The sequence below is a fragment of the Molossus molossus genome, unplaced genomic scaffold, assembly GCF_014108415.1.
Source record: "Molossus molossus isolate mMolMol1 unplaced genomic scaffold, mMolMol1.p scaffold_m16_p_13, whole genome shotgun sequence".
NCBI classification, from domain to species: domain Eukaryota; kingdom Metazoa; phylum Chordata; class Mammalia; order Chiroptera; family Molossidae; genus Molossus; species Molossus molossus.
The window spans coordinates 71,276,402-71,288,869 of record NW_023425348.1 but is presented as its reverse complement, the minus strand read 5'-3'; the positions used below and the strand labels follow the sequence as shown (position 1 = coordinate 71,288,869).

The window sequence follows — 12,468 nt, the reverse complement described above, 5'->3', positions numbered from 1 at the left end:
GAGTGGTTGAAATAGATGATCAAAAAACCTTTTCTTGATTTTATGTATATTTTGTAACTTCTTAGTCCTCTTTCTGAGGGCATTTTAGTTTCCGTCCTGTCTGACTTCTTAAATAATGCAGGATTTCACCTACGACTGACAAAATGAAAAAAAAGTGAGAACTGGGTTCTGCAGATTTTTTCTCCAGGCAACTGGAAAGCTGCTTTCTTAAAGCCAAAGAGATGGGTTACATTGAATTACACTGTTTACCAAGTGGTTGATCCAGACAGGTGGAAGTTGTCCATATGGAAGTCATCTTTCTGTTTGTCTGTCTCTTTCTCATTCTCTCTCTCCAACTCTTTCTCACTACCCACATCTCACCTCACCTGTCGTTTCTACTTCCTAAATACGTCTTGCCTCCAAGTTCTCTTTGCATTAACAATGCCCCATCCAGCCACCGCTGTGTTACCTAAATTACTGTAGCAGCTTTGTAACTGATCTCACCACTGCTTGTCCTGCCCTACCCGTTTCCCACGCATAGCCAGTGTGATCTCATTTTATTCCCCTCTCTGCCTCATCCATGTGCCTGCTGGTGGCTTTCTTTTGATTCCTGTAGCATACCAAGTTCTCGTCAGGAAACATGTCATTCCCTCCACCTGAATCTTCCCTCCTGTGTGTCTGGAACCTTCTCCATCACGTCTCAGCTTAAACTTCGCCTCGTTAGAGATACTTTCCTTGGCTAAGCGGTGTTCCATCACTCTCCCTCTGTCACTTCCCCCTCTCTCCTTCTTAGCACTTACTGCAGGCGATGAAATACTGATTTGCTTGTGTAATGAGTATACATCTTTACTACAAAAACTTAGGCTTGGAAAAATAGAATGTGATTTCTCTAAAGCCCAATGAGTCTCCGTTTGGATTGGATGCAGTGGAGATAGAGAAAGTCTTGCCAGGTCAAGATACATTCATGTGATGCTGGGTTTTCTGTTCCTTTGTGGTAAATGTTATATAATTAAGAATGCTTTCCTTCCACACCTCCCCTTTTCCTCTCCCTTACGGCAGTTACAATCCTGAAGGAGACTGTGTATTTCCTGTGCATCAGGGATGATGTACCTCGTTTGTGCCCTTTATCGTTGATGGTCCCTACTTGATGTATATTGAGTTTTGAAGGAAATCAGTAAAAAAAAAATATATATATATATATATATATATATACACATATATATATACACACACACACATATACATATATATATGTACACACACACACACACACACACACACCCTTCTCCTTTCCAAAACTCTGATCAATTGAACTATAAGACAGAAGAGGAAGGCATATGGAGACTGAAATAGCAGTACTATGACTATTAAAGCTGATGTTAGAGAATGTTTTATAACTGTGGCCAAGAGGATTTGCTCATCACTGCTCTAGCCTCAGAACACATTCTTAAAATAGTCTCCAACCGGCAGTGCTGAGGTGGTTTTAATGAGAAAAGAACAATGGTTGTCTGAATCTTTATTCTCCTGTGTCTCTGTTTAAAGGAAAAGGAGCTTGGTCATGGTCTTGGTGAATTTTTTCAACACAATTTTAATTATTTTTTTAAGTTTTGAAATGGTATCAGGTCCCATTAAGGACTCTGTAAATACTTGTTGAGTGAATGAAAGCATTTCTAGTACATGGGAATTTTCCTAAAACACAAATGTTGGGATTTTTTTCTTCCATTCTTCTTCAATTTTTCTACAAAGACTAAGTTTTCTCCTTGTTTGTTCCTGCTGTCGTCTTTCTTCTCGGTCCATCCGGGGTAGGAGGTGCTCTTCCACTGTGTGCTCATGTTGTTCTAATTCCCTACTTACCACAGCCAAATATCTGGGCCTTATTAATTGCTCTTGGTCCTTAAAAGACCATAACAACCAGTTTGGAAATGTGCACCATCAGAAAGTCCAGGTGTTGCCGGAGAGTTGCGTGGATTGCTGTTCTCTCTTGCTAGTGGGGTTCTTATGATACTGCGAGAAAAAGAATTTTCTGAGACTCACACGAGAGGATGAATGACTTTTATTTGCGTAGAATTATATCCCTCAGTTTCTGAAGTCTCAGTTATCTTAGTCCAAAGTAGAGCCAGAAGCAAAGCCAGTGTCCAAAGTTTCCGTTCCGTGGTGGAGTTGAGTCCGGCACAGCGTTAGGCTGGGTCCAGTCGATTGTGTGCAGTCTGCATGGCTTGGGCCATGTGCGTGAGTGCAGGAGCTCGAGAGCCGCGCAAGCCGGGAATCAGGTGTGAGCAGCAAGAGAGAGAAGGGACCAAGAAGGAGAACTTCCTTTGTTCAGAATTTTAGGGATCTCAGATTTCAAGCCCATGCAGTGGCCATGCCTACTCTGGCCAATTACCTGTCCCCAGGTGTGATTGACAGGCAAGCACCGTTCCACAGCACCCAGACCTCACTGGGCATGTGTCTGATGTCCAGTCCCTTCCCCAGCGATCTGAGGGGAACAGACCTGGCGAATGTTAACCTGCAGCTGCCTGGCAAAGCTGTACAAGTGGCATGACTTTATTATGTAGTCTCCCCTTTGCTCCTTTCCTGTTAATTAATAACCAGGTTATTACAATGGGATCACAGGTAGTTGATTGTTTTCTTGTAGTGTTAGGGGTGGGGAACCTTTTTTCTGCCAAAGGCCATTTGGATATTTATAACATCATTCTAGGACCATACAAATTATCAAGTTAAAAATAAGCCTGCTGTATTTGGTCAGGCTAATTTGGTGAGGCGTGTGATGTTAGCTGGTATTGATTTTGTGGGTCTTATACAGGCCTAGGGCTGGATGTTCCCACCTCCGTATGTAGTTTATTTCCTTGTTTTGCAAACATTTTTTGTTCTCTCACATAGTGCTTTCCAAGTCTAACTTTAAACTGGTAAGATATTGCCTGTACTTACTCAGTTCCATCAAGGTCCATGCAGCTTCATTATTGCTGGTGATGTAGCCATCTTTCTTTAATCTCATCAGGATATCTTTGTGTGAATGGTATGCTCTTAAATGTGGATCATGGAGACTATTATATTGGTTTTCCAAAAATAAAAAATAAAGATCCATCAGGTTCTTCCATAAGAAGGTCGAAAAAGCTTTTTATTTAACTTTATAGTATAGTATAAAGTATCGCTCCCTGGGATCGCGGGCAGCTTGACCCGAAGAGGCTGACCCAGTAGTTCAGCTGCTCCGATGCCTGGAGCGTGACTTTCGTGCACCGTCTCTGCACCGCTGGCTGTCCTCAGCCAGGCTGCTGGTGGCCGTCCTGGTAGCAGCAACACTGGCAGCCCCGGAGCGGGTGCTGAGTATAGCTCCATAGTAGACTCCTTGTTGGTTTTTAAATAGTCTTACCAGTGGTCAAGTCCAGGTGCCATAGGGTTACCTCTAAGCAACACCACTAGGGGTTCATTTCTTTGCCATTCATTCATTTGTTCATTGATTAATTTAAGTATTAATGAGTACCTATTGTCTGCCAGGTCTTGAATGAAGCTATAGGATATGGTGGAGAACCAAACAGACCTGGGTTTTGGTTCTGCCAAATGCTGTAGAAATTCTGCCTTTTATACGGAACCCATCCCCCATCTGCAGGAATATCCACAATGCCTGTTAACACATTAAAGGCTCTGAGAAGGTCTGTAGTAAAGAAAGCCCGTTAACCCCCCCATAAAAAAAATCAAATGGTAGATTAATTGACTGTCTTTGTTATACGATGAGGTGAAAACATCGCAATACGGAACGTTTCTAAACCTTGTTTTGGCTTCTGCTGTACTAGAAGCCCGGTAACAGGCACACAGGCTGACAAGCAGTGGACAACCGAGCGAACTGTTGCTGGTTCGCATTTCTGCAGTGATTCATTCCATAGGCTTAGGGAACTTGTTTTTTTCTTTCATAGCATTTTCCGCTTTCCAAACTCCTTGTAGATGGTGGTTCCCAGCTGCGCAGGAGGCAGACCACAACTCCAGTACTCTGAAAGGCAGAGATCTCTTCAAAAAGTCTGCAGCATTTTCTTCTGCATTTCCACCAGCTTCACCAATCAGTACGATGCCTTCTGTGGCTGGATCATGCAGAAAGACTTCATGGCAGGCAATGAAACCCGTTCCACTAAGAGGATCCCCTCCAGTGCCAAAGCACAAAGACTGCCCCAGTCCGTCTTCATAAGTCTGGGTGCCAGATCTGGACATGATACCAGTTCTCTCTTTCTTGTGATCGTGGCCAGGCAGGATGCCAATTTCGCATTCTCCAGGACTGGTGACTGCAGGGCAGTGTGGCCGATCAGCTTGCCTTTCCCTGGCTCAGTCTTTCTGTGCTTGACCCGTACCACATCCTGCTGTGGGACACCTTCAGTAATGGACGTGACCAAGGGCACGTCCGCCTCAATACCTTCGAAGAAGGAGGGGCATAAATGACAGAAGCTGCCGCTTGTGTCTGTTTTTTTGCCTCCTTTACAGTATGAAAGACCAGGAAGCCCAGCTGGGTCTTGCCTCCTTTCCCTGGAGCAGTTCCTCCCACAAGTTTGGTGCCATCTTCCCAGGCCTGCTGGCTATGAAAGGTGCCCTGCTTACCAGGGAAACCCTGGCAAGTAACCTTTGTATTTTTATCAACATAGAGCGGTTTCGGGGAAGCTGTGTAGGAACAAAGCCGAATTCCATTCTGTTGCAAGAGGAGGGAGCCCGACAGGAGGGGGGTGGCGGGGAGGCCACCGCTCCCGGAGGCCATGGTCTTGGTAGCAGTCCCCCTTTAACCTTCTTTCACAGAATGTTCCCTAGACTTTAATATGCTCAGAGGACAATTCTTTCTTGCAACACACTGTGGGAAATCTAGGTTCAGATGAACTATGCTGACAAGCAAGACAGGGTGACATTGGATAACGAGGCAAGTAAAACACTGTTTTAATTCATACTTGCTGGTCGCAGGGACTCCATCACCAAACAGCTTGGCACGCCACTTAATGAGGGAGCATGCCACTGCCTGAATTTTGTCTAAGACCCTTTCTGTTTCCCATGTTTGCAACCACCACATTTCTCGGTTTAGGAAATAGTACAAGTTCAAAACCATCAGGGAGTTTGTTGTTTGTTTGTTTTTCAATTTGTTAACAACGGTTGGTTGTGGAGCTAACTATTTGCCAAAGGGAACCCCCTTACCCCTCATGACCCACCATTTGGGGGAGATAAATAAAAGTGCTGATAATATGGTTGAATTAGATTTTTAAAAAAATATTCCAACAAATATAACTGATCAGAAAGGAGAGGGCATCTGCCTTTTATAGAACTGCATGCTTTCATAAAGTTAAAATACCCATCAAAACGATAATAGTGTATTGCAAAAAAAAAAAAAAAATTAACACATGCGAAGTAATGTAAGCACATGGTACTTTTATTTTTTTCAGGGGCCCCTGGGTACTGTGATCTGCTCTTTGCTGGGAAGTCACTCATCATGTAGCTATTGGGGAAAGGGAGCACTCCGGCTCCTTTTCTGGGAGCAATCCAATGCAGTATGGATATTAATTAAATTTATTAAACAAATAACACAGCGACTCGGGGAAGCAGGGGTCCATCTGCCAGTTCTGCAGACAGATCTCTGCAGAGATGCGAGCTGAATGGTAGTTAAAGCGAAGTTGCCGAGCTCAGCAGATGGGCTCTTGTCTCCAGTGGGGGAGATTTGGTGGCGGTCCAACAACTCTTTTCCCCCTCCAGGTTTTTGTCCCTTGCAACTGTGACTGAAGAAGCCCTTCTCTGTCTTTTCCCAGCCTTGTGCCTCTCCCCACCCCCCTTTGTTTATTTGAGCAATGTTTAAATCTGAGTGATTTGTTAGAGAGGCGAGTCCCGGCTGATCTCATTTTGTGTATGTGCTGTAAAGCTCAAGCAGAAAATAATTAGGGAAATGTGATCCCATTGACTTTACACCCCACTTGTGTGCATTGCAGCAGCTCAGCCTCATGCCCTGGAATGAAGTCTCTGAACAGATTCGAACATAGTATTTCTATCCTCTGCATTTGGAAGTTCATATTATGCTGAGGTTCAGATGCGTATTATTCTTAAAATTGTTCCTTAGATTGCTTTTACCTACATGCCTTTTATACGATGATATTTAAGGATTCTTGTTTGGTTGTGTCCCCCCCCCCCCCCTTCCCGATGTCTTCATATTCTGTTGTCAAGTGTCTAGGTGCCTTAAATCCCAGTGTCTCCTTCACTTGCCATCTGGGGTGAGATGTCACTGACAATGTTAGATTGGCACATTTGAGATCTGCTGTGTCTTTTAAAAACCCACCTCTCCCATAAAAAAGATGGTGGTGAATTTGAAACCTTTCTGTAAAGAAGGACCACTTTGGTTTCAGTTGATTATCTCTTCCCAGCATTTGGCATAGTTTTTGACAAAAGCCCACTTGGACAGAATTTAATACTAGGATGTTAGATTTGGTGGAAAATCACCCCTCACACACACCTTTTTATCCCTACCTGAACCTTTGCAAAAATTATTTTGTAGACTGCTCTGTTGTCTCTGGCTATGTCCCCTCCCCTGGCATCGATGCCTTTCTCAGGGGAGGAGTTGGTGGTGGTGAGGGGGGACCCACACAAGCCCTGCTAGGCAGATTGTGTGCTCTATTGATGGCAAAGTTCTGGACTGAATAGATGCCACCTTGGGCTGAATCCTGAAATGCCCTTGCCTTGGAGAGATAGGTCTGGTTTCAGCCAACCTGCCAGTGCACCCTGTTGGCTGAAATAAAGGCACGTCTATGGAATAGAAACTCCTCCAATCAGAGTGATCCCCTCCCAACCCCTCGCTTCTCTGCCAGCAGAGATCTTTGCTGGTACAAGCACTCAAAGAGAAGAGTTGATGAATCTGGGATTATGATTATCCCCAGGTGTCCTGAATTTTATGGGAATGTGGAGGTCACACCCTTAATTCAGCTTCTCGGAAGGACCAACAAATGGACCCGTTCTCCTGGAGCACAAAAAAATCTTAGCTGGTAGAGCCTCCATCCGACCAGGAGGGTCAGTTCATTTCAGCTGAAACCGGAGGTGTTTGGCTGAGTCCATCCTTGGTATTGGTCCGTGTTTGTGCTTTTTGAGCACAGCTTGAAACCTGAATCTCTTTGGGTTTAACCAGGAGGTGCAATATTTTAGCTGCTGTTGTCAGTTTGCCCCTTACTGAGACTCTGCCTCTCCCTCAGGACATGCTGGTATTAATAACATGAAGTTCTTTGTTACTATGGCGGACTGTTGGAATTAGGCAGAGAGTTTTGTTTTTCATTAGAGCCCTGCCAATGATCATTGTGCACTCGGAGAGTTATTGTTATACCCCAGCGCTTTATGGAATTTTAAAAGATGGTCGTGGAGTAGCTGGTGGAAAATGTTTGTTTACCAGTGAATCGTAGGTGAACTGCCAATTTATTTCTCTCATTTGTTGGAAGTCAAAGTTGGCGGGGGCAGGGGGGAGACTCAACATTTTGAATTCATAAGCTATTTACCATCGTCTGCTCTGTTTCTCCTTCCACCCCGGTGTACCTGGACTAATTCTGTTCTCTGATTTAAATCACAAGCTAGTGGCTCTGGCATCTCAATTTAAGGGAAGATTGGACGTTGTTTTTCAAAGGGAATTGCAAGTGTTTTACATTTGTCTGAAAACAGATTGTGGCTTCTGTCCTAAGGATAAGCTTAGAAATTATGTATAAATCTCCGGGTTTCATTCTTAGCAACATGTTTTCGACCCTCTTGTCCACACATTAGTGTAAATGAACAACACGGAGAAAAAGCCAGAAAACACCCTGACAGACAGTGTGTGAGTACGACTCGTCTGCCGCCCGTGCCTGCCATTTTACAGAACACATTTTGTTTACTCTCTGGCTTCTAATTGCTTTAGTGCAGATTTTATAGGCAGCCTGACAACTTGGGACTAAAGGCATAAAAAAGCTTTTGACTGGGGAACAAAGTTAACACTCATCTGTAAGGAAACAGGGAGTAGCTTTAAAAATAATAATGTATTTTAAAATTATTTGAGAAGAATAGGTCTTTTTTTTTTTTATCCTCACCCGAGGACATTTTTCCATTTTTTGTACAGAGAGAGTGGGAGGGAGAGAGAGGAAGAGAGAGAGAGAGAAACATCGATGTGAAAGAGGCACATCGAGTGGTTGCCACCCGCACGACCAACCAGGGCCGGGGACAAACTGCAACCGAGGCACGTGCCCTTAGCGGGAACCGAACCCGGGTCTCTATGGACCGCAGGCCGACGCTCCAACCGCTGAACCAAACTGGCCAGGGCAGAATAGGTCTTTTTTTGGATGTTTTTATTTATTTGGCTTTGATGTCCTTTTCTTCCAAAAGCTCAAGTGCGAACTTTAAAAACATTGAGTCCAGGAGCCCCTTGAACCAGGTGTGTGAGAACCATCACCAGCCTTATGCAGTCACTGTCTTCAGAATTGAGTGACGTGGCTCTTCAAAGCATGTACCTCACTGAACAGGGACTGAAGCATGATGTCTCTGAATGAGACCCAGGCCTAGCAGCCCAGCTCCTGAGGTGAAAAGGAAGGTTCGTGGTCATTGTCATCTTTAATGATCTCAGAGCTCATTTCCCATGTCTCATTCTTATTTCTGGGACCATGTCTGAAGCTTTTCATAATCCTGGATCTGATAAATATTGATTGAATTGATTATTGGTTAGATTTGCACTTGGTTTCTAGTTGCTGAATGGAATAACCCAGAACTCCGTGTTTTGGCCTCTGGTCAGTTGAGTCTTCCCTGGTCCTGGAGTCGCTTATCTTCGCCATCCTTTAGGATACTGCCTTCAGTTCTTATAGTTCCACCTTCTGAGGTCAGTCTGACAGGAGGGTCTTCCTGGGGGGTAGCAGGATTCTTTTGTTGTTTTTCTACAGTAGATTTTAATTCAAATTTAGAGTCTTACAGGAGAAAGTGAATTTGTAAGACACCTAGCCCATCTCCCTCCTAATGAGAGTCCGTATTAGAGTGTTGGGAGCTGTGGGGGGTGAGTGTGTAGAATTATGTTGTTTATGAACATGTAACAACAGAGAAATTACACCCACATTGTTGCACTTTTTAACTTTGTGAGTTTTAAATGTTTTAGATGTTAGAAATTTATTTCTTACACCAGTGATTTTCAATCCTTTTCATCTCATGACACACACAAACTAATTACTAACATTCTGTGGCACACCAAAAAATATATTTTTTGCCTATCTGACCAAAAAATGGGTATAGTTTTGATTCATTCACACTGAATGGCTATTGTTGTTTTGGCTGTTGTCATTTATTTATTTGACAATATAAGGGAAAAGAGGTCAGTGCCCCTGACTTAATAATCAGATGTTACATAATTTAAAACTTCTTGTGGCACACTGGTTGAAACTCTCTGTCTTATACTAATGAGTAAAAAATCTCAATCTAAGGAAACCCAGGTTTATTTTCTAGAGGTGATGATAATCAAGTCACAGTTCAGCTCACTGATATCACAGTTTCCTTTTCTATATCATAATGTCCTCAAATATGCTCATATTTAATAACCAGCTACCATTGCTTGTGCACTTACTATGTGCCAGCTCCCCTGCCAAGAACTTTTTGGTGTGTGTGGCACGTGCCCCTAGCAGGAACCGAACCTGGGACTCCCTGGTCTGCAGGCCAACGCTCAACTGCTGAGCCAAACTGGCCAGGGCCTAAGAGCTTTATATACATCATACCATTTAATCTTTACAGCATATCAATTCTTATTTTAAAGATGAGGATATTGATATTAGGAGATGTTGAGTAACTAGCCCAAAGAGTAATCTAAGTCCTCTAAACTAATCTAATCTAAAATCATAGCTGGAAATATAAACCCAGCAGTAGAATTACAGGAAAGACCTGGTTTTCCAGTGATCCATAATGACCGAGTGCATCATGTACCGCATCCCTCATACATGCTGACATTTTGGGGTGATGTCTCATACAGAGGGCTGGTTAGGTTGGGATGATGATAACAAGGTCAAGGTTGTAGGTTTGATACCTGAAACCTACCAGGTCGTGCAATGCAGGGAAATGATCTGCCTTTTTACGCCAGATGGCCCAGGAATGTAGAAAATGACACAGGGTGAAAAAGGAAGAAGGGTAGCTCCTCACTCCTGGAAAGATCCTTAAGACTTATGTCCTATTGGTGGTTCATTAATCTCAGCTACACTTTGGATTGTGATGATGTGGCAGGCTTTGTGCTTTCCACCTGTCACCTCGTTGAATGTACACAGCAGCAGTGCAGGTATGCTGTCCCCCATTGTTTATTCATTTACGAAGCTTAGGGAAATGAAGCATCTTGTCCAGGTTCCCTTGAACAAGCGAGTGGAGCACTTGGGACTTGAGTCTGTCTTTTCCACCCTGGATTCTTAACCACCAAGCCCTGCATTTTTGCTTCAGGGTGCAGTGAGACCGTGCTCACAGTGTTGTTAATGAAAGATCGCCTTTTTCTTAATATGGAGCAGAGCCATTTGGATTCCTGCGAGATGCATGATGTCTGTCTCTTCTTAGTCTCCAATGTCTAATGACTATAAAAGGCTAGCAGAACAATTTGTGAAGGTGACTCTAACAACCATCCATCTAATGAGCTCAGCGGTCCACGGTTCTCTTGCTATTCTGTTTGTTCATTCAAACAAGCCTTTAAAAAGCTGCATGTATCCATTTAAATACTGACTTCACAGAGAGGGTAAGAAAGAAGTGATACACTTAAGTAGTTAATTTTACTTACTCCTCTTGTGATGTTTTGCCTGGGAGTTTGGATACAATATATACAATTTACCTCATAGATCTACAATGATTATTATACAGTTTCTAGTTTCAGGTAAATATATTTCACAATAAAAAACAAATTAGAAAAATCCGTGAAGTGAGGGTTCGGGTCATGTAGTCAGATTTGAGATACCCAAGGCGTTAGAGTGCTGTAGTCAAAGTTCTTCCTGGAGTGTAAGCCAAGCCTTTTGGGAAATGGCATTAATTTTGTTAGACTCATTCAAGATAATGTTTCGGCAGATCAATACTCTGTGATTCAAAAAGCCCAGGACTATCTGATATTCCTAAAAGTCCTGGACATAAGTATGGCCTGTAAGTATGTTTGATTCTTATATGGATCACTTAGCTTCTTGCTATTCCCTGGTCCTATTTGGGCTCCAACCATGACCACATGTTGTCTGCTTGTTGGCATTTGGTCTCACACAGGACAGGTGAAATAGGGTGAATTGCTCACGCAAATTTATCACCCCTTCAAAACAAAAAAAAAAGAAAGAAAGAATATCGCTCCCCACACACACATATCGGTTTTGTTGGTGAATTCAGCAACTATTTTTAGAGAGCAATTGACCTGAGAAAATTTAAAAATTTCTATTATGTACTGGAATTTGGCCCTTGTTTACTTAAACATTATTCAATCTAAGTGTAAAACACACTGCTAGGGCCCTTTAAAATTCTTTCTGTTGGATTTTTTAATTCAACTATAAAGACAATTCAAGTGAGAAACTTCAGTGCATTGATTTTGTTCTTTGAGTCATTGCACTGTAATTAGCTGAGTTGCGTTTTAAATGCAGCACAAGAACATCTTTCTTGTCTGTTTATGTCAGGAAAAAATGGCTAATGAGCACTTATCAAAAAGATGAGCATTTTTTCATTAGATTAAGTAAAATCAAAACAGATTTATAATGTACTATTATGTTTCAGCTTGGAATAAATTGAGCAAAATAGCTAATATCTTCACAGCTTACTGAGAATTTATTTGCATGGCAGGAGCCTCCTCCCCCACACATAGGCTTCAGGAGAGTGCCTGTTTGTGGCGACTTTCTTTGTGGAGTCAGGGCACATTCCCAAGCGTTGGGAAAGCTCACAGTGGTCAGTGAAAATGCCACCTGGTGCTCAGTATCACACAGAGCTTGCTTTTGTTTTGAGATTTTTTGTATGCGTTCCAGTGGGTGTTTACCAAAAGGTACAGATGATGAAGGTTGATTCCTTAGGAAGATTTAATGTATACGTTTAAGAACTTTCTCCTTTTAAATGTCATTTAGATGGCAGGTTATTTTCAGGTCCTCAAAGATCCTAAGTCACTGCTTGTGCTTCTACTATGTGAGGATTGAGTCCGTCTTTATCAGTTCTTGCTTGGGGCTATATAAATCTGTGGACATCCGCAAAGCAACCAATATAACAAGCCCTTATGTTGATAAAGAAGAATCTTCACTTCGTCAGGTTTTCTGAGTTTGGATAAGATATAAATTTCCTGAATAAGAGAGAGAGAGAGAGAGATATTAAAATAAACTGCTCTGGACACTACACATTTAACTTATTGCACACTTTTGGGAAAACATTTTAATTGAAGTATAATGCATTCATAAAAGGAAAAGCCTGATGAATTTCTACAAAGTGACATACCCCTGTAAACACCATCTAGACCAGTGGTTCTCAACCTTCCTAATGCCAGGACCCTTTAATACAGTTCCTCGTGTTGTGTGTGGG

At 42.6% G+C, this 12,468-nt stretch overlaps 1 protein-coding gene and 2 pseudogenes across 1 annotated transcript in view; 1 reads left to right on the top strand and 2 right to left on the bottom strand.

Annotated features, from left to right (window-relative positions):
* Positions 1-12,468, top strand: part of LOC118628067 — a 143,925-nt gene that overhangs the window by 29,271 nt on the left and 102,186 nt on the right. The gene's annotated exons all lie outside the window — the stretch shown is intronic.
* Positions 2,775-3,722, bottom strand: LOC118628647 (annotated as a pseudogene).
* Positions 3,885-4,720, bottom strand: LOC118628068 (annotated as a pseudogene).